Source organism: Vicia villosa, linkage group LG2 (assembly GCF_029867415.1).
Source record: "Vicia villosa cultivar HV-30 ecotype Madison, WI linkage group LG2, Vvil1.0, whole genome shotgun sequence".
Lineage (NCBI taxonomy): Eukaryota > Viridiplantae > Streptophyta > Magnoliopsida > Fabales > Fabaceae > Vicia > Vicia villosa.
Window position 1 is genome coordinate 44,850,850 of NC_081181.1, and position 22,692 is coordinate 44,873,541.

Genomic DNA, 22,692 nt, shown 5'->3' on the forward strand with positions numbered 1-22,692 from the left:
GTTATTTTTTTATATTAAAATATATTGCAAACTAATGTCTTAATATATGATACGATAAATTTGAGTTAAATAAATATATTATTTGAATAGAAACATGAAACTATTTTATTATATTTATAAAAATATCAATTTTATATAATATAATAAATGAGTGAATGATCCTAATTAAACAATAGCAGTTACATAATAGAATTGAAAAAAAAAATGTTCAAATAGTTAAAAAATATTTATAAAAACAAATTGTTATTCTTTTATATTAAATTATGTTGCAAACTAATGTCTTAATATATGATATGATAAATTTGAGTAAAATAAATATATTATTTGAATAGAAACATATAACTATTTTATTATACTTATAAAAATGTCAAATTTATATGAAAAACAAAATGAGAAAATATCCATCTTAATGTATAGTTTACTTTCTAATTAAAATGATATAGTCAAATATTTAGTTTTAATTAATTAATGTGACTACAAAAAATTAAATAAGTGAACTAAAGTCATTTCTTATTATAACTTATTAATAAATATTTATATAAATACAATAATTAAATGGATGGTAATCAAACAATAGCAGTTACAGAATTGAAATGAAAGAAAAAAAACATTCAAATATTTATGTGATATATATCTATATTTATTCAATTAAATTAATATTTTATGATATTTTATCTACTTGAGTATTTTAGTTTTCATTGTCTTTAATATTTATTATCTATATTTTCTATTGATTTTAATTTATTAATTAATTTTGGGCATCACTATTTATTCATTATTATCAATATAAATTATATTTTAAAACAATTTGTATTAATTTAATCACAAAATAAATTCAATAAAACATATTACTTAAGTAATTTATTTATATAGTATATATGTCGTTAATTGAGTAAACGTTATTTAATAATTGATGCAATATTATTAATTAAAATAATAATAATAAAAATAATAAATATTTTAATAATAATATTGAGCCATAGTAATAAATAATACAAATAAATAATAATTTAAAATAGAGGAAAAACTAATTATTTTATATTATTATTAATATTAGTGGCAAAATACTTTATTATATTATTTTAATTATAATTACTATATTTAATAATATTATTTATTCGTAAGGTAGTGTCAATAAGCGTTACTTTTTAATCAATTATATATATATATATATATATATATATATATATATATATATATATATATATATATATATATATATATATATATATATATATATATATTGTTACTTATTATTTATATTATTAAGGTTATTATTATTATTATATTTATAATTATTATTTATTCTATTATTATTATAGTTATTATTTATTTTAATATTGAGTTTGTATAATTAGGGTTTGTATTTAGAATTATTTCCAAATGACATGTGGCAATAATTTTTATCAAGATGACATGTGGCTAGGGTTGCCATCATGACTTCTTTACATTTATATTAAGTAGAAGTAGATAGACAGATAATTGAAAACCCTAAAAAACAATTTTCGTTCAAAAAAAAAATTAACTTGGAAGTCGGTCGCTTAATGCATTGTTATCAACCTTTTCCTTTTTTAATACAAAAATAACTTTCAAAATAATTTATAATGCTTATGCTACGTCAAGTTGCAAAAAAAAATCTTTTTCTTAAATCAAACTAATGGAAAATTTGTGCATCCGCACGGGTTCTGGTGTGGGTTGAATCAGGTTTATCGGATACATATAGTATTAAATAATATTAATTGTTACTTATTATTTATATTATTAAGGTTATTATTATTATTATATTTATAATTATTATTTATTCTATTATTATTATAATTATTATTTATTTTAATATTGAATTTGTATAATTAGAGTTTGTATTTAGAATTATTTCCAAATGACATGTGGCAATAATTTTTATCAAGATGACATGTGGCTAGGGTTGTCATCATGACTTCTTTACATTTATATTAAGTAGATAGATAAGGTTAATATTATTATTATATTTATAATTATTATTTATTCTATTATTATTATAATTATTATTTATTTTAATATTGAGTTTGTATAATTAGGGTTTGTATTTAGAATTATTTCCAAATGACATGTGGCAATAATTGTTATCAAGATGACATGTGGCTAGGATTGTCATTATGACTTCTTTACATTTATATTAAGTAGAAGTAGATAGATAATTGAAAACCCTAAAAAACAATTTTCGTTCAAACAAAAATTAACTTGGAAGTCGATCGCTTAATGCATTGTTATCAACCTTTTCCTTTTTTTAATTCAAAAATAACTTTCAAAATAATTTATAATGCTTATGCTACGTCAAATTGCAAAAAAAAATCTTTTTCTTAAATCAAACAAATGGGAAATCTGTGCATCCGCACGGGTTCTGGCGTGGGTTGAATCAGGTTTATCGGATACATATAGTATTAAATAAAAAAATTAAAAATTCTTTTTTATCAAATTGAAATATAGAAGTTTTAAAGTTTAAACAAAAATATTAAATTGATAAAAAAAATTTAATTGTTTAAATTCCACTTCCTAAACATGAATAAGAGTAATAGGCAATTGAATGTATGTTATAACAATTAAATAAAAGTTTAAATATTGTACCAAAACTTATTTAAACAAATTAAAAATTAATTTCACGAAAATGGGATATCCGTGCGTCCGCACGATGCTGGTTTGGGCTAGATTGGATAGATAATTGTATACATTTTTAAAAACAACTATTGTTCTTAAAAACTATTAAACAACTATTGTAAAAAATAGAAGAAAAAAAAAAATTTTTTTAGGGTTGATAGAGTTGTAATAATAAAAGGGTTTATAAAGTTTAATAAATTAGAGAAATAAATATTCAAAATCAGAATTAGTTGAATATCAATAGAAAAATAATTTTACATATTTTTTTATGGTTTCGGAAATGCACTTCCGAAAACATCTTTTTTTAAAAAAATTAATTTCGAAAATGTACATCCGAAATAAAGTTATTTTCCAGAAAATAGGTGAATTCGGAAGTGCATCTCCGAATTCACCCCTTTGGAAGAATTTCGGAAATGTACTTCCGAAATAATGTCTGATACAGAAAAAATAACAAACAACAACGATTCGATTTATGTAAAGCATGAAGATTACAAACATCACATTATATAAAATTAAAATTACATATTGATAAACACGGGTAATTGACGATGAGTCAACATTTTGATAACGTCGGCCCCCGATCTTTGAAGTTTCGCATCTAACTCGATCGGACCCTTCGAAGAAAATCAGTCGAAAGTTGTCCACAAAACCGCTAAATCTTCGTCGTTCTTGACTTCAAATGGGGTGAACTGAATGTCTCCCTCGTCGTTAAGCGATGTCGAGCGGTACTCAAGCTTGACAATCTTCCGATTTTCTGGATATTGCAATAGAGTGTTGAGCGATGTTATCAATTCCACGAACGGCGTGTCGCGCGAGAAGCGGAATTGGAACGGCATCGGGTAGCCACTGGTGAAGTAGACAAATGTTAGGTGGGGGTAGGTTTGTGTCATCGGTGGATGTTTTGAAAATGAACTTCCGAAATAAGTCCAAAAATAGATATATTTCGGAAATGAACTTCCGAAATTAGCATAAACAGAAGTGAAAAATCAGATTTTGTGCATTGCATTCTGTTTTGAGATAACCATAACAAATACACATAATAAATCAAGATAGGCACAACATAAATAATGACAACATTAAACATACTTATATTATATATGTATTGAATCGGTTTGATTTTACATGCTAAACGACAATACATACAAAAAATGACACGCACCGGTCATTACAAACAAAAATGGTCCGATAAAAACTAAAATTTGCCGAACCAATCGATGGCGCATAAATCTAAAATCGGTATGTTCTTCGACCACTCTCTATTTTCCTCACGCTCTTGCTTCATCATTTCTTCAAACTCCACCATTCTTTCAACAAAAGGATCCGGCCAAGTCTCCACCTTGTTTGTATGATGTGTTGTCCACTGACAAGAAGTAGCCGGTATAGGACACCCCGGTTTCAAAAAAACTTGCACAAAGTGGCGCGATCTTAGATACCCGACACATATGATGCGGCTCGACGCGTCCAAAGGCGGTCGACTATGAAGTGGAAAGAATATCCCACATAATCCAAATCTCGTCAAATCGACACACACCCGATCGTACGCACTTGCTATGAGATGACCCATATCGGGGAATGACATCCACTTCGAAACCGGGGCGAGACCGCTTAGTGATGGAACAAGGGAATCATGAAGTTTATCAAAGTTTTCTTGATTTTCATAGAGTCGGCCGTAGATGTCCCCATGCGAAGTCAACTCCGAAATAAGTGCTCGTCGAATAAGAGTGTGATTTTCTTCTCCTTTTCTGAGCAAACCGGCAACGGCCCGATATCCACAATTGTCGTCGGTGTCAACATCAACTATGTTATCAATATATTTGTGCATAAAAAGCGACATCTCATCAATATAGATTGTCATACCCCAAAATTTGCCCACACTTTTTAGTGACTAAAATTTTCAAAATTATTTTAAAAATTGGGTTTTATAAAAATCTTGGATTCATTTACATCTGGAATTTTATAAATATTCAATTTAAAGTCTATTTTAAAATATAATAATTTACTATTAAATTGTTATATTTTAATAAATAGAAAAATGTTGACCAATGCCTCACATACTTTCAATTGACTTTTTATTTCAAATAAATAAAATAGCACAATTGGTAAGAATGAAAGGCTTGCAAACAGAAGGTCACGGGTTCAATTCTCGCTTGGTGCATTTCTATGTTTTTTAAACTATTTTTTTATCTTTTTTTGCACCTGGACACAAGTATGTCCAGGTTCTTAACCTTGTGGACACCTCTCATCCTCATTCTTCATCAACAATTCTCATTCTCTCCCGCCTCCAACAACAATTAACCAACAATTTTTACAAACTTTTTCTCATACACTTTTTCAATTTCTTTTCAAAAGTTTTCATTTTGTTTTAACTTTTGGCCAATGATGATACCTGAGGCCACCCTCTTTTCAAAATGTTTTCCTCTTTTAATACATGTTTTAGTTAATAATTTGGTATATTTCAAAACCTTTGTTTTTGGCCGATGATTAATCTATGAGGCCTTCTCGTTTTAAAAACTTTTTTTCTCAAACTTTCTGCCGATGATTTTTATATGAGGTCTCCAATTTATGTTTTCAACCACGTGATGATAATTATCTAATGGTTATTTTGATCATAGATCATCTAATTATCATACACTTTTCTCATAATCATTTACTCACATACACATTTATATTCATGTTTATGTATAAAATGATGATAATTTCTAACATATTTTGTACATACTTTTCAAATTAATTAACAAAAAATATTTCAATTTATTTTCTCAATTGTACGTACTTTGTCAATGGCCCAATTTATTTCAACTTTTGTCCATAGTTCGATGTTCCATAGAGTTTTCCATGCAAATTCTATATATCATACATATTAGTTGTTCATTCTTCATACTAACAACATAATTAAAAGGATACTAGTGCAGGTTCTGAACAGAAGAAAGTCTAACACAACTATTCAAACCATAAACAAGAACTCATCATGTTCACTTCACACATACGACTGCACGACAGCACCACATCGCAACATTCATCAACACCAACAGCCGCCGTAGATTCTCCGACGAAATCTTGTGACCTCATCACAATTCCGCATAACACCGACACTGCCATTTCGAAGCATCACAGCTCCAATTCACCTTCAGCAATTGCGGCATCGAAATTGGGTCACATGTAGTGCTGAAACGAAATCACGAACAAACTTTCTGCAGCAAGCAACCATCAGTCATTATTAATCATAGCCATCACCATTAATTTTCTATTCATACTAACAAACCTGTTATTACAAAACTAACAAAGTCACTTGCAATGATCGATTTGTTTTGTTTTTAGGTACTGGTGAAACCTCCTGCTCAGAGCGAAACTCTGCCGCCCTCAACAACCTCGAAGCCACCCCCGCGAATAGCTACAAACTCAGATCATCATCATCTTCATCAAGTCGAAACGATCCACTCGCGACGAAATATAAATACACAAATAGCATAAGAACGTGTCGATCTTCAACTCAACAATGTCAACATACGTCACCGATCCATTAAACCTGTACACAGAGATCCGGATCACACATCATCTTCTCCATATCGCACCTGCAAATCAACAACACGTCCGCAACACAAGACGCAACATCTCGTATCAGAATGAATCGGTAACATTTTGTATCTCCACATTATGGTTGCATTTGTTGTTTATATGCTTTACTATTAAGTTGTGATTACGATTTTTGTTTGAGTCTGGGCGAATGCGTTGAGTTGATTGTGTTGACATGAACATTTGTTTGCTTGATTCATGGGAAGGATCTAACAGAGAGTTTGATATTGATAGAATAAGCAGAGAGATGAAGGTGGTTTGAGAACATGAGGGGGCGGTTCGGTTTGGTACTTTAGGGTTATTAGTTCTTTTTTTATGCATACCTGTTTCTTTGTGGATCTAAAATGGACTTATAGGGCCCAATTGATGCCACACTTTGCACCCCAGCGGCACATTCACTGGCCCAATCTTTTGTTGAGTTTGTTTTATTTATTTTATTTTTGTTTGTCAATTTTTAATTCCTACAATTTGGTTTTATTTTTAATTAAAAATAACAATATAAAAAATATTTTCTCATATTAAATAGGTTAGCATTAGAATTTTATTTTCATCAAATTATTAAAATTACCAAAAACATTTGTTTCACATATTAAATTCTAGTTCTTTTTCGACTAACATTTATTTGTACTTCTCCCGTTTTTTTTATATACATTATTCTATGTTACTAACACTTTCTTGATTTTTGCGAGGTATTATCATTGAGGCACTGGACATAGACGCTTGCAATATTATTTTTATTTCTATTTGGGTTTGTAATTATTTTTTTTATCCCCGTTTATTGGTTGTGTATCCCCATCCCGAAGCCATGTAATAGCGTAGGATTTAATTTCCGCAATTTATTTTCTGTAAATATATTAACTGTTAGTAATTAGGTGTGTATGGTAAGACTAAAAACAATCGTAGTTCACCTTAATTCAAGATAAGATAATCGAATCTAACTCACACACACCCACACTTTGACTTTCAAACAAAACAAGTGAACTAAGCAAATTAAGAGCCCGTAGATAAATACGGATGAAAAGGGTGCTTACACCTTCCCTTTTCATAACCTACCCCCGAACTCAATCTCTTTTTAAAGAAGGTCTTTCCTGTTCTTTTATACCTTTCCTAATTGGATAAAATAAAAGTCGGTGACGACTCTTACTCACCGCAACATTGTTGCTTATAAAAAAATAAAAGTCAGTTCACCGTGTTACAGAACTGGCGACTCTGCTGGGGAAAAATAAAAAAGAGGGGTTACCTTATAGCTTAGTCCATTAATATTTGTTTGTTTTGTGTGCTTTACTTTTAAGGGTCGTTTGGATATTTTCTCGTGTGAAAGATCCTACACCCGGATCTAGTGTACCTTAGGTAAATGGCATGAGACCAAGGAGACTGCACGGCGTATACTGATGTGGTTGATATGGTGGCCATCGTTAGTGTGACACATTGGTTTGTCCTGGTGTTCCTTGGGATCCGACTTGAGGAAACACTTGGCTACTGCGTGGTGTCATTAAGCACTAATCTGCCCTTAGAACCTTAGTTGAACTTGACTTTGGCCTATTAGAAAGTAGCGAGATGGCTGGCTTTGGTTCCGACTGAAGTTGGTTGATACTCGAAGCTACACTCATATGGACTGGATTTTCAGGACATTTTCGGTCGGTGATTCGATTGCTGAACTGAAATAAGTGCCTTCGAGAAAGGTCAATGATATGAGCTCCCTAGAACCCGATCTTTATCTAGGACAGGTTGAACCGACTAAACTTCAGTGGGGAGGGTACTTACCTTTGAACTTCATGCAAGCCTTTAAACCTAAGGCTACTTGTGTGACTTGTTTGTGTTCATTATCTAACCGTTTGGTTTCCTCGCAGGATTTGTTTATACCCTAACCATTTAGTTTTCTTGCAGGATTTGTGTGTACGCTAACAGCTTGAATTCCTTACAGGATTTGTGTGTACGCTAACAACTTGAACTCTTTGTAGGATTTACTCATCCTCATCACCTAACTAACCTTTTTCAAGGATCTCAAGTATTTATGGCACGCAACTCCAGGTGTTATCATCAAGAGCCAGATTCCTAACAAGGGGCAAGAGGATTTATTTTCCTTTAGCCATATGCCTTTAAACTCAAAAGTATCGTACCCCGAATCAGAGGCTATGACCCACTGGATATGGTGAGCTTGATTCTTATAGAAGGATGTTCAAAGACGAAAGTCAAAATTCTCCAGACAAAGCTGCAACCAAGTTCAATCTCTAATGTTGCAAACTGGATTCCATAAAGATCCTTGGAAACTTTGCATATGCATTTGCATAGAAATCATTGCATAACAGAATCTTCTCCCTAGAAGTAATCTGCAGTTTCAGATACGAACGCTTGGTTTGTTTTCCACTCTAGGGCACTTGGTCTGTCGATCGATGATTGTCAGCCATTTCAAAATAAGGTTCAAAACCTGATTGATGCAAAGGTCATCATCCTTCATACCTGAAGGCCATATTTGAAGTTCTCCTTTGACTCAATGGACCTTCTGAAGCAATAAGTCCATACAGAGAAAATCTCCTCAATGTTGGCAATTCGTAATTTCTCATGCATTTTCATGCGTAATCTTTCTTGTTTTGGTTCAATACTGTTTATATGCAATACTTGTTTGTTTTTGAACTATAATAATGGTGCATTGGATATGTTTGTCTTGAAAAAAATTCATTCACTCTCGCTCTAATATGTTTTTCTTTGCTTGTGATACCAAACTCTCAGTGATAAAGCATGATGACTCTGAAGGGAGAATGACGAACATATAATACCCATAATCTCAAATGGTGTGCTTTCGAGTAAAACCCTGTTGATGATGTACAGGCATTGTTTCAAATCCTCAAACACTGGAGATATAAGGAAGTTAATCCCTTGTCAACCCCTTTGAGCCTTGGAGTAGGAGTTTCTTTTCTATACGAAAAACCCTCACATTTAACCCAGGGGCAGGGTAGTGTTCAGTTAACCTGATTGAGTGTTCAAAATTCAACAGGAGCTCGCATCTAAGGATACAACAATGGTTATCCTTCAAAAGGTTGAGGAAAGTCAAAACCACAATGGTTATCCCTCACATTAGGAGGTCAAAATATGACGATACCACAATGGTTATCACTCATCAACCAAGAAATGAGGCAATCACTGTCTCTCCAACAAATCGAAGATATCTCAGGATCATACGACTCGTTCAAAAAAAATGAATCGAAAAAAAAAAAGGAAAAAAAAAAGCCCGCTAAGTCAATAACTTGAAAACAAATGACTTAGGCAAAAGTTAGGGCATCCCGCTGGACTCTAAACTCGGAATTCAAAAAAAATCCAGGCAAAAGTTAGGGAAACAAAAAAGGATCCTCAACAAAAGGGACAAATTCGTGTGTCTATAAATACAAGATCGTGTGATCAAACACCAAGAATAAAAGATAAGTGACTGCCATGTCCAAACACCTCATCAACTCCTCAATCGTACGTCTCAAGCTCCTCTTGAAGGACGAATGCTCGCGTCAAGTTAACTGAACTTAGGTTGGAGAACATCACGAAGGGGGTGGGCACCAATAAATTTTGAGCCTAAAAATCTTTTTTTTCTGAAACCATGAACCTGGCCATGCTACAACCCTCAAAAGTCCTAATTGAAGCAGGGTTAATTCGAAAGCATACTATAAACGAGAATACGGTAAACTGACTCCTGGGAGTTTTGCTAAAACGTTTGAGTTGGTATCTCACCATCTTTCACAAAAATCGATGTTTTGACATCCTTTCCAAAAAAAATCTTTTTTAAAAAAACTTCAAGACAAACATGCACTTTGCATTAGAATTATATTTCTCATACTAAACATTCTTTGCATATGAACAAGTACTTGACACCAGGAAAGCTTCCATCATGAACTGCGGATGAAAATCCTCCCAAGGGACAATTTGTCTTCAGAACTCCGTTGAGTTCGAGCGAGAATATCTCAAATACTGATCACCCTTAGGGGCACAAAAAAAAAAGTTGAATACCCTTTTGAGTAAGAATTCATATATCTGGGGCAATCAAGTCAAGACTCGAAGACTCTCTCAGAAGTGTTGATCAATCAGGGGCATCGTTCCTAAACTCATGATACTGGGGCAGGTTGCTTGTGGTATCACAGAACTCAGAAAGTCCTCCCGACAGACAAAGTCGCTTCAAAAGCGCATCAAAAGCAAAAATGTTTCCTACGCCTGACTCAGTCAGCTAAAAAGCTTGTATATAGAAGGAGCATATTATCACTCCATTTACCAGAGGCAATTTGGTCACAGTTCATAGAACCTTTCAAAGACGTTGAACCACCAGAAAGGCTAGGCCACCACTGGGGGCATGTTGCATTAGTCACAAGTTTCAAGAAGAGCTGTCTAGCTACTAGTATCAGGTGGTGTCAGTATCAGTCTCCCCTTCGAAGTTCCAATTCCAATAATCTCAAGCAATCAAGCATACCAAGTTACTGAATCCAGGGGTATGTAATTGTTTTCCAACAGCAAGTACTCAAGGACATGGGGCAATGAAAAATTGAAATCTCTGGGAATCTTCCCCACAGAGCAGTGTTCACAATATATCCCCACATAGCAATCCTCACGAAGTTATCTTTAAATAATCTCTTCCCAACAGAGACTTGGTTCCCCAACGGAGTTTACACATCTAGCACTATCGGTTCTCCAATACGATCTTCTTCTCCAACAGGGTTTATTCAAACTCACTGTTCCCAGTAAAGTTGGCACTCACAGTGGAAACTTGGTCAGTTATCCATCTCTCTTATCCCCAATCAGGGCGCATCAGGATCAAATCACTCAAGCTACTTTCATCCCCAAGCGGTAATAAAAATCCCCAGCTGGATATCATCGAATGGAAGACATGAATTCTCAATACCCTTGTCATCATCTCCGGTATCGCACAGAGGCTTATTTTCTCAACCAGCAATTAATATACAGAGTTACCAATATGCTTCGACTATATAGTCCATCCATGCATCATCCACAATACATACATAACATACAACATTCTCGTTTATTTCGAGAATCTCATTCACATTACATACATAACATACAACATTCTCGTTTATTTCGAGAACCTCACCAACACATACATAACATACAACATTCTCGTTTATTTTGAGAAACTCATTCACATTACATACATAACATACAACATTCTCGTTTATTTCGAGAACCTCACCAATACATGCATCATGACATTGCATAAAACTTATTTTGCCTTTTCAGGTCATTCCACAATCAAAAGAACATTATCATCCAGATACAGTGCAAAGGCGATTGTATCAACAATTCAATCTTAACGCTCATTCAAGACATAAATACGATTCTGATGCTTCATTCCAAGTCTTTCTCCAAAGATAATTCAAAGAATTTCTCATCCTTTATAGGAACCTTTCTAGGTAGTCTTTTCTAAGACATTTATCAACCTTTCTAGGTAGTCTTTTCTAAGACGTTTATCAGCCTTTCTAGGTAGTCTTTTCTAAGACGTTTATCAGCCTTTCTAGGTAGTCTTTTCTAAGACGTTTCATATCCTTTCTAGGAACGTTTCTAGGTAGTCTTGTTTAAGACGTTTCATATCCTTTCTAGGAGCCTTTCTAGGTTAGTCTTGTTTAAGACATATCTCAACCTCTTTAGGTAATATTCTTCAAATATTTATCCAATCTTTTCTAAGACATATCTTGCACTTTCAAGGAGCTTTTTCGTCAGTTTTCTCTAAGATAATTCTTCCCGAGCTTTGTCTAAAGCCTAATCTTCTTTACATCAGTTTTCTATCCTTTGTTTGAACCTATTCAGGTAGTTTCCTCTAAGACGTCTCTTATCACGACCTTCCTTAAACCAGTGATCTACCCTTTCCAGGAACCTCTCAAGATAGTCTTTTGTAAGACATTACTTCATTTTCATGAATCTCTCCTTCAAACACAGTCAATGCATATGATCCAGTCTGAAAAGCATTTTGCTTTAGACAAACATCTTGTCAAACATCTGGGTGGCATCTTTAAGCCCATCCCCAATATTACTCTCTGCAACAGCAAGCGCAAATTTCTGGGTATTCTAGTGTTCAATCCTCTTCCACCTTCAGATCACGATTGGCGGATGCGCCAATCTACCTCTTCAGGTTTAAGAAGATTGAACAGGGGCAGCTGTCATACCCCAAAATTTGCCCACACTTTTTAGTGACTAAAATTTTCAAAATTATTTTAAAAATTGGGTTTTATAAAAATCTTGGATTCATTTACATCTGGAATTTTATAAATATTCAATTTAAAGTCTATTTTAAAATATAATAATTTACTATTAAATTGTTATATTTTAATAAATAGAAAAATGTTGACCAATGCCTCACATACTTTCAATTGACTTTTTATTTCAAATAAATAAAATAGCACAATTGGTAAGAATGAAAGGGTTGCAAACAGAAGGTCACGGGTTCAATTCCCGCTTGGTGCATTTCTATGTTTTTTAAACTATTTTTTTATCTTTTTTTGCACCTGGACACAAGTATGTCCAGGTTCTTAACCTTGTGGACACCTCTCATCCTCATTCTTCATCAACAATTCTCATTCTCTCCCGCCTCCAACAACAATTAACCAACAATTTTTACAAACTTTTTCTCATACACTTTTTCAATTTCTTTTCAAAAGTTTTCATTTTGTTTTAACTTTTGGCCAATGATGATACCTGAGGCCACCCTCTTTTCAAAATGTTTTCCTCTTTTAATACATGTTTTAGTTAATAATTTGGTATATTTCAAAACCTTTGTTTTTGGCCGATGATTAATCTATGAGGCCTTCTCGTTTTAAAAACTTTTTTTCTCAAACTTTCTGCCGATGATTTTTATATGAGGTCTCCAATTTATGTTTTCAACCACATGATGATAATTATCTAATGGTTATTTTGATCATAGATCATCTAATTATCATACACTTTTCTCATAATCATTTACTCACATACACATTTATATTCATGTTTATGTATAAAATGATGATAATTTCTAACATATTTTGTACATACTTTTCAAATTAATTAACAAAAAATATTTCAATTTATTTTCTCAATTGTACGTACTTTGTCAATGGCCCAATTTATTTCAACTTTTGTCCATAGTTCGATGTTCCATAGAGTTTTCCATGCAAATTCTATATATCATACATATTAGTTGTTCATTCTTCATACTAACAACATAATTAAAAGGATACTAGTGCAGGTTCTGAACAGAAGAAAGTCTAACACAACTATTCAAACCATAAACAAGAACTCATCATGTTCACTTCACACATACGACTGCACGACAGCACCACATCGCAACATTCATCAACACCAACAGCCGCCGTAGATTCTCCGACGAAATCTTGTGACCTCATCACAATTCCGCATAACACCGACACTGCCATTTCGAAGCATCACAGCTCCAATTCACCTTCAGCAATTGCGGCATCGAAATTGGGTCACATGTAGTGCTGAAACGAAATCACGAACAAACTTTCTGCAGCAAGCAACCATCAGTCATTATTAATCATAGCCATCACCATTAATTTTCTATTCATACTAACAAACCTGTTATTACAAAACTAACAAAGTCACTTGCAATGATCGATTTGTTTTGTTTTTAGGTACTGGTGAAACCTCCTGCTCAGAGCGAAACTCTGCCGCCCTCAACAACCTCGAAGCCACCCCCGCGAATAGCTACAAACTCAGATCATCATCATCTTCATCAAGTCGAAACGATCCACTCGCGACGAAATATAAATACACAAATAGCATAAGAACGTGTCGATCTTCAACTCAACAATGTCAACATACGTCACCGATCCATTAAACCTGTACACAGAGATCCGGATCACACATCATCTTCTCCATATCGCACCTGCAAATCAACAACACGTCCGCAACACAAGACGCAACATCTCGTATCAGAATGAATCGGTAACATTTTGTATCTCCACATTATGGTTGCATTTGTTGTTTATATGCTTTACTATTAAGTTGTGATTACGATTTTTGTTTGAGTCTGGGCGAATGCGTTGAGTTGATTGTGTTGACATGAACATTTGTTTGCTTGATTCATGGGAAGGATCTAACAGAGAGTTTGATATTGATAGAATAAGCAGAGAGATGAAGGTGGTTTGAGAACATGAGGGGGCGGTTCGGTTTGGTACTTTAGGGTTATTAGTTCTTTTTTTATGCATACCTGTTTCTTTGTGGATCTAAAATGGACTTATAGGGCCCAATTGATGCCACACTTTGCACCCCAGCGGCACATTCACTGGCCCAATCTTTTGTTGAGTTTGTTTTATTTATTTTATTTTTGTTTGTCAATTTTTAATTCCTACAATTTGGTTTTATTTTTAATTAAAAATAACAATATAAAAAATATTTTCTCATATTAAATAGGTTAGCATTAGAATTTTATTTTCATCAAATTATTAAAATTACCAAAAACATTTGTTTCACATATTAAATTCTAGTTCTTTTTCGACTAACATTTATTTGTACTTCTCCCGTTTTTTTTATATACATTATTCTATGTTACTAACACTTTCTTGATTTTTGCGAGGTATTATCATTGAGGCACTGGACATAGACGCTTGCAATATTATTTTTATTTCTATTTGGGTTTGTAATTATTTTTTTTATCCCCGTTTATTGGTTGTGTATCCCCATCCCGAAGCCATGTAATAGCGTAGGATTTAATTTCCGCAATTTATTTTCTGTAAATATATTAACTGTTAGTAATTAGGTGTGTATGGTAAGACTAAAAACAATCGTAGTTCACCTTAATTCAAGATAAGATAATCGAATCTAACTCACACACACCCACACTTTGACTTTCAAACAAAACAAGTGAACTAAGCAAATTAAGAGCCCGTAGATAAATACGGATGAAAAGGGTGCTTACACCTTCCCTTTTCATAACCTACCCCCGAACTCAATCTCTTTTTAAAGAAGGTCTTTCCTGTTCTTTTATACCTTTCCTAATTGGATAAAATAAAAGTCGGTGACGACTCTTACTCACCGCAACATTGTTGCTTATAAAAAAATAAAAGTCAGTTCACCGTGTTACAGAACTGGCGACTCTGCTGGGGAAAAATAAAAAAGAGGGGTTACCTTATAGCTTAGTCCATTAATATTTGTTTGTTTTGTGTGCTTTACTTTTAAGGGTCGTTTGGATATTTTCTCGTGTGAAAGATCCTACACCCGGATCTAGTGTACCTTAGGTAAATGGCATGAGACCAAGGAGACTGCACGGCGTATACTGATGTGGTTGATATGGTGGCCATCGTTAGTGTGACACATTGGTTTGTCCTGGTGTTCCTTGGGATCCGACTTGAGGAAACACTTGGCTACTGCGTGGTGTCATTAAGCACTAATCTGCCCTTAGAACCTTAGTTGAACTTGACTTTGGCCTATTAGAAAGTAGCGAGATGGCTGGCTTTGGTTCCGACTGAAGTTGGTTGATACTCGAAGCTACACTCATATGGACTGGATTTTCAGGACATTTTCGGTCGGTGATTCGATTGCTGAACTGAAATAAGTGCCTTCGAGAAAGGTCAATGATATGAGCTCCCTAGAACCCGATCTTTATCTAGGACAGGTTGAACCGACTAAACTTCAGTGGGGAGGGTACTTACCTTTGAACTTCATGCAAGCCTTTAAACCTAAGGCTACTTGTGTGACTTGTTTGTGTTCATTATCTAACCGTTTGGTTTCCTCGCAGGATTTGTTTATACCCTAACCATTTAGTTTTCTTGCAGGATTTGTGTGTACGCTAACAGCTTGAATTCCTTACAGGATTTGTGTGTACGCTAACAACTTGAACTCTTTGTAGGATTTACTCATCCTCATCACCTAACTAACCTTTTTCAAGGATCTCAAGTATTTATGGCACGCAACTCCAGGTGTTATCATCAAGAGCCAGATTCCTAACAAGGGGCAAGAGGATTTATTTTCCTTTAGCCATATGCCTTTAAACTCAAAAGTATCGTACCCCGAATCAGAGGCTATGACCCACTGGATATGGTGAGCTTGATTCTTATAGAAGGATGTTCAAAGACGAAAGTCAAAATTCTCCAGACAAAGCTGCAACCAAGTTCAATCTCTAATGTTGCAAACTGGATTCCATAAAGATCCTTGGAAACTTTGCATATGCATTTGCATAGAAATCATTGCATAACAGAATCTTCTCCCTAGAAGTAATCTGCAGTTTCAGATACGAACGCTTGGTTTGTTTTCCACTCTAGGGCACTTGGTCTGTCGATCGATGATTGTCAGCCATTTCAAAATAAGGTTCAAAACCTTATTGATGCAAAGGTCATCATCCTTCATACCTGAAGGCCATATTTGAAGTTCTCCTTTGACTCAATGGACCTTCTGAAGCAATAAGTCCATACAGAGAAAATCTCCTCAATGTTGGCAATTCGTAATTTCTCATGCATTTTCATGCGTAATCTTTCTTGTTTTGGTTCAATACTGTTTATATGCAATACTTGTTTGTTTTTGAACTATAATAATGGTGCATTGGATATGTTTGTCTTGAAAAAAATTCATTCACTCTCGCTCTAATATGTTTTTCTTTGCTTGTGATACCAAACTCTCAGTGATAAAGCATGATGACTCTGAAGGGAGAATGACGAACATATAATACCCATAATCTCAAATGGTGTGCTTTCGAGTAAAACCCTGTTGATGATGTACAGGCATTGTTTCAAATCCTCAAACACTGGAGATATAAGGAAGTTAATCCCTTGTCAACCCCTTTGAGCCTTGGAGTAGGAGTTTCTTTTCTATACGAAAAACCCTCACATTTAACCCAGGGGCAGGGTAGTGTTCAGTTAACCTGATTGAGTGTTCAAAATTCAACAGGAGCTCGCATCTAAGGATACAACAATGGTTATCCTTCAAAAGGTTGAGGAAAGTCAAAACCACAATGGTTATCCCTCACATTAGGAGGTCAAAATATGACGATACCACAATGGTTATCACTCATCAACCAAGAAATGAGGCAATCACTGTCTCTCCAACAAATCGAAGATATCTCAGGATCATACGACTCGTTCAAAAAAAATGAATCGAAAAAAAAAAGGAAAAAAAAAAGCCCGCTAAGTCAATAACTTGAAAACAAATGACTTAGGCAAAAGTTAGGGCATCCCGCTGGACTCTAAACTCGGAATTCAAAAAAAATCCAGGCAAAAGTTAGGGAAACAAAAAAGGATCCTCAACAAAAGGGACAAATTCGTGTGTCTATAAATACAAGATCGTGTGATCAGACACCAAGAATAAAAGATAAGTGACTGCCATGTCCAAACACCTCATCAACTCCTCAATCGTACGTCTCAAGCTCCTCTTGAAGGACGAATGCTCGCGTCAAGTTAACTGAACTTAGGTTGGAGAACATCACGAAGGGGGTGGGCACCAATAAATTTTGAGCCTAAAAATCTTTTTTTTCTGAAACCATGAACCTGGCCATGCTACAACCCTCAAAAGTCCTAATTGAAGCAGGGTTAATTCGAAAGCATACTATAAACGAGAATACGGTAAACTGACTCCTGGGAGTTTTGCTAAAACGTTTGAGTTGGTATCTCACCATCTTTCACAAAAATCGATGTTTTGACATCCTTTCCAAAAAAAATCTTTTTTAAAAAAACTTCAAGACAAACATGCACTTTGCATTAGAATTATATTTCTCATACTAAACATTCTTTGCATATGAACAAGTACTTGACACCAGGAAAGCTTCCATCATGAACTGCGGATGAAAATCCTCCCAAGGGACAATTTGTCTTCAGAACTCCGTTGAGTTCGAGCGAGAATATCTCAAATACTGATCACCCTTAGGGGCACAAAAAAAAAGTTGAATACCCTTTTGAGTAAGAATTCATATATCTGGGGCAATCAAGTCAAGACTCGAAGACTCTCTCAGAAGTGTTGATCAATCAGGGGCATCGTTCCTAAACTCATGATACTGGGGCAGGTTGCTTGTGGTATCACAGAACTTAGAAAGTCCTCCCGACAGACAAAGTCGCTTCAAAAGCGCATCAAAAGCAAAAATGTTTCCTACGCCTGACTCAGTCAGCTAAAAAGCTTGTATATAGAAGGAGCATATTATCACTCCATTTACCAGAGGCAATTTGGTCACAGTTCATAGAACCTTTCAAAGACGTTGAACCACCAGAAAGGCTAGGCCACCACTGGGGGCATGTTGCATTAGTCACAAGTTTCAAGAAGAGCTGTCTAGCTACTAGTATCAGGTGGTGTCAGTATCAGTCTCCCCTTCGAAGTTCCAATTCCAATAATCTCAAGCAATCAAGCATACCAAGTTACTGAATCCAGGGGTATGTAATTGTTTTCCAACAGCAAGTACTCAAGGACATGGGGCAATGAAAAATTGAAATCTCTGGGAATCTTCCCCACAGAGCAGTGTTCACAATATATCCCCACATAGCAATCCTCACGAAGTTATCTTTAAATAATCTCTTCCCAACAGAGACTTGGTTCCCCAACGGAGTTTACACATCTAGCACTATCGGTTCTCCAATACGATCTTCTTCTCCAACAGGGTTTATTCAAACTCACTGTTCCCAGTAAAGTTGGCACTCACAGTGGAAACTTGGTCAGTTATCCATCTCTCTTATCCCCAATCAGGGCGCATCAGGATCAAATCACTCAAGCTACTTTCATCCCCAAGCGGTAATAAAAATCCCCAGCTGGATATCATCGAATGGAAGACATGAATTCTCAATACCCTTGTCATCATCTCCGGTATCGCACAGAGACTTATTTTCTCAACCAGCAATTAATATACAGAGTTACCAATATGCTTCGACTATATAGTCCATCCATGCATCATCCACAATACATACATAACATACAACATTCTCGTTTATTTCGAGAATCTCATTCACATTACATACATAACATACAACATTCTCGTTTATTTCGAGAACCTCACCAACACATACATAACATACAACATTCTCGTTTATTTTGAGAAACTCATTCACATTACATACATAACATACAACATTCTCGTTTATTTCGAGAACCTCACCAATACATGCATCATGACATTGCATAAAACTTATTTTGCCTTTTCAGGTCATTCCACAATCAAAAGAACATTATCATCCAGATACAGTGCAAAGGCGATTGTATCAACAATTCAATCTTAACGCTCATTCAAGACATAAATACGATTCTGATGCTTCATTCCAAGTCTTTCTCCAAAGATAATTCAAAGAATTTCTCATCCTTTATAGGAACCTTTCTAGGTAGTCTTTTCTAAGACATTTATCAACCTTTCTAGGTAGTCTTTTCTAAGACGTTTATCAGCCTTTCTAGGTAGTCTTTTCTAAGACGTTTATCAGCCTTTCTAGGTAGTCTTTTCTAAGACGTTTCATATCCTTTCTAGGAACGTTTCTAGGTAGTCTTGTTTAAGACGTTTCATATCCTTTCTAGGAGCCTTTCTAGGTTAGTCTTGTTTAAGACATATCTCAACCTCTTTAGGTAATATTCTTCAAATATTTATCCAATCTTTTCTAAGACATATCTTGCACTTTCAAGGAGCTTTTTCGTCAGTTTTCTCTAAGATAATTCTTCCCGAGCTTTGTCTAAAGCCTAATCTTCTTTACATCAGTTTTCTATCCTTTGTTTGAACCTATTCAGGTAGTTTCCTCTAAGACGTCTCTTATCACGACCTTCCTTAAACCAGTGATCTACCCTTTCCAGGAACCTCTCAAGATAGTCTTTTGTAAGACATTACTTCATTTTCATGAATCTCTCCTTCAAACACAGTCAATGCATATGATCCAGTCTGAAAAGCATTTTGCTTTAGACAAACATCTTGTCAAACATCTGGGTGGCATCTTTAAGCCCATCCCCAATATTACTCTCTGCAACAGCAAGCGCAAATTTCTGGGTATTCTAGTGTTCAATCCTCTTCCACCTTCAGATCACGATTGGCGGATGCGCCAATCTACCTCTTCAGGTTTAAGAAGATTGAACAGGGGCAGCTGTCATACCCCAAAATTTGCCCACACTTTTTAGTGACTAAAATTTTCAAAATTATTTTAAAAATTGGGTTTTATAAAAATCTTGGATTCATTTACATCTGGAATTTTATAAATATTCAATTTAAAGTCTATTTTAAAATATAATAATTTACTATTAAATTGTTATATTTTAATAAATAGAAAAATGTTGACCAATGCCTCACATACTTTCAATTGACTTTTTATTTCAAATAAATAAAATAGCACAATTGGTAAGAATGAAAGGGTTGCAAACAGAAGGTCACGGGTTCAATTCCCGCTTGGTGCATTTCTATGTTTTTTAAACTATTTTTTTATCTTTTTTTGCACCTGGACACAAGTATGTCCAGGTTCTTAACCTTGTGGACACCTCTCATCCTCATTCTTCATCAACAATTCTCATTCTCTCCCGCCTCCAACAACAATTAACCAACAATTTTTACAAACTTTTTCTCATACACTTTTTCAATTTCTTTTCAAAAGTTTTCATTTTGTTTTAACTTTTGGCCAATGATGATACCTGAGGCCACCCTCTTTTCAAAATGTTTTCCTCTTTTAATACATGTTTTAGTTAATAATTTGGTATATTTCAAAACCTTTGTTTTTGGCCGATGATTAATCTATGAGGCCTTCTCGTTTTAAAAACTTTTTTTCTCAAACTTTCTGCCGATGATTTTTATATGAGGTCTCCAATTTATGTTTTCAACCACATGATGATAATTATCTAATGGTTATTTTGATCATAGATCATCTAATTATCATACACTTTTCTCATAATCATTTACTCACATACACATTTATATTCATGTTTATGTATAAAATGATGATAATTTCTAACATATTTTGTACATACTTTTCAAATTAATTAACAAAAAATATTTCAATTTATTTTCTCAATTGTACGTACTTTGTCAATGGCCCAATTTATTTCAACTTTTGTCCATAGTTCGATGTTCCATAGAGTTTTCCATGCAAATTCTATATATCATACATATTAGTTGTTCATTCTTCATACTAACAACATAATTAAAAGGATACTAGTGCAGGTTCTGAACAGAAGAAAGTCTAACACAACTATTCAAACCATAAACAAGAACTCATCATGTTCACTTCACACATACGACTGCACGACAGCACCACATCGCAACATTCATCAACACCAACAGCCGCCGTAGATTCTCCGACGAAATCTTGTGACCTCATCACAATTCCGCATAACACCGACACTGCCATTTCGAAGCATCACAGCTCCAATTCACCTTCAGCAATTGCGGCATCGAAATTGGGTCACATGTAGTGCTGAAACGAAATCACGAACAAACTTTCTGCAGCAAGCAACCATCAGTCATTATTAATCATAGCCATCACCATTAATTTTCTATTCATACTAACAAACCTGTTATTACAAAACTAACAAAGTCACTTGCAATGATCGATTTGTTTTGTTTTTAGGTACTGGTGAAACCTCCTGCTCAGAGCGAAACTCTGCCGCCCTCAACAACCTCGAAGCCACCCCCGCGAATAGCTACAAACTCAGATCATCATCATCTTCATCAAGTCGAAACGATCCACTCGCGACGAAATATAAATACACAAATAGCATAAGAACGTGTCGATCTTCAACTCAACAATGTCAACATACGTCACCGATCCATTAAACCTGTACACAGAGATCCGGATCACACATCATCTTCTCCATATCGCACCTGCAAATCAACAACACGTCCGCAACACAAGACGCAACATCTCGTATCAGAATGAATCGGTAACATTTTGTATCTCCACATTATGGTTGCATTTGTTGTTTATATGCTTTACTATTAAGTTGTGATTACGATTTTTGTTTGAGTCTGGGCGAATGCGTTGAGTTGATTGTGTTGACATGAACATTTGTTTGCTTGATTCATGGGAAGGATCTAACAGAGAGTTTGATATTGATAGAATAAGCAGAGAGATGAAGGTGGTTTGAGAACATGAGGGGGCGGTTCGGTTTGGTACTTTAGGGTTATTAGTTCTTTTTTTATGCATACCTGTTTCTTTGTGGATCTAAAATGGACTTATAGGGCCCAATTGATGCCACACTTTGCACCCCAGCGGCACATTCACTGGCCCAATCTTTTGTTGAGTTTGTTTTATTTATTTTATTTTTGTTTGTCAATTTTTAATTCCTACAATTTGGTTTTATTTTTAATTAAAAATAACAATATAAAAAATATTTTCTCATATTAAATAGGTTAGCATTAGAATTTTATTTTCATCAAATTATTAAAATTACCAAAAACATTTGTTTCACATATTAAATTCTAGTTCTTTTTCGACTAACATTTATTTGTACTTCTCCCGTTTTTTTTATATACATTATTCTATGTTACTAACACTTTCTTGATTTTTGCGAGGTATTATCATTGAGGCACTGGACATAGACGCTTGCAATATTATTTTTATTTCTATTTGGGTT

General features: G+C 34.3%; 3 long non-coding RNA genes across 3 annotated transcripts; all 3 read right to left on the minus strand.

Annotated features, from left to right (window-relative positions):
• Positions 1-5,365: 5,365 nt before the first annotated feature.
• On the minus strand, positions 5,366-6,504 carry LOC131646126 (uncharacterized). The gene is made up of 2 exons (XR_009297300.1): positions 5,897-6,504; positions 5,366-5,825 (listed from the first exon to the last, which is right to left on the minus strand). It is a non-coding gene; the product is annotated as an uncharacterized LOC131646126 (long non-coding RNA).
• A 6,729-nt stretch (positions 6,505-13,233) lies between these two features.
• LOC131646127 (uncharacterized) lies at positions 13,234-14,372 on the minus strand. Its single transcript, XR_009297301.1, has 2 exons — positions 13,765-14,372; positions 13,234-13,693 (listed from the first exon to the last, which is right to left on the minus strand). It is a non-coding gene; the product is annotated as an uncharacterized LOC131646127 (long non-coding RNA).
• Positions 14,373-21,099: 6,727 nt separating this feature from the next.
• LOC131646128 (uncharacterized) lies at positions 21,100-22,238 on the minus strand. The gene is made up of 2 exons (XR_009297302.1): positions 21,631-22,238; positions 21,100-21,559 (listed from the first exon to the last, which is right to left on the minus strand). It is a non-coding gene; the product is annotated as an uncharacterized LOC131646128 (long non-coding RNA).
• Between the last annotated feature and the right edge of the window lie 454 nt (positions 22,239-22,692).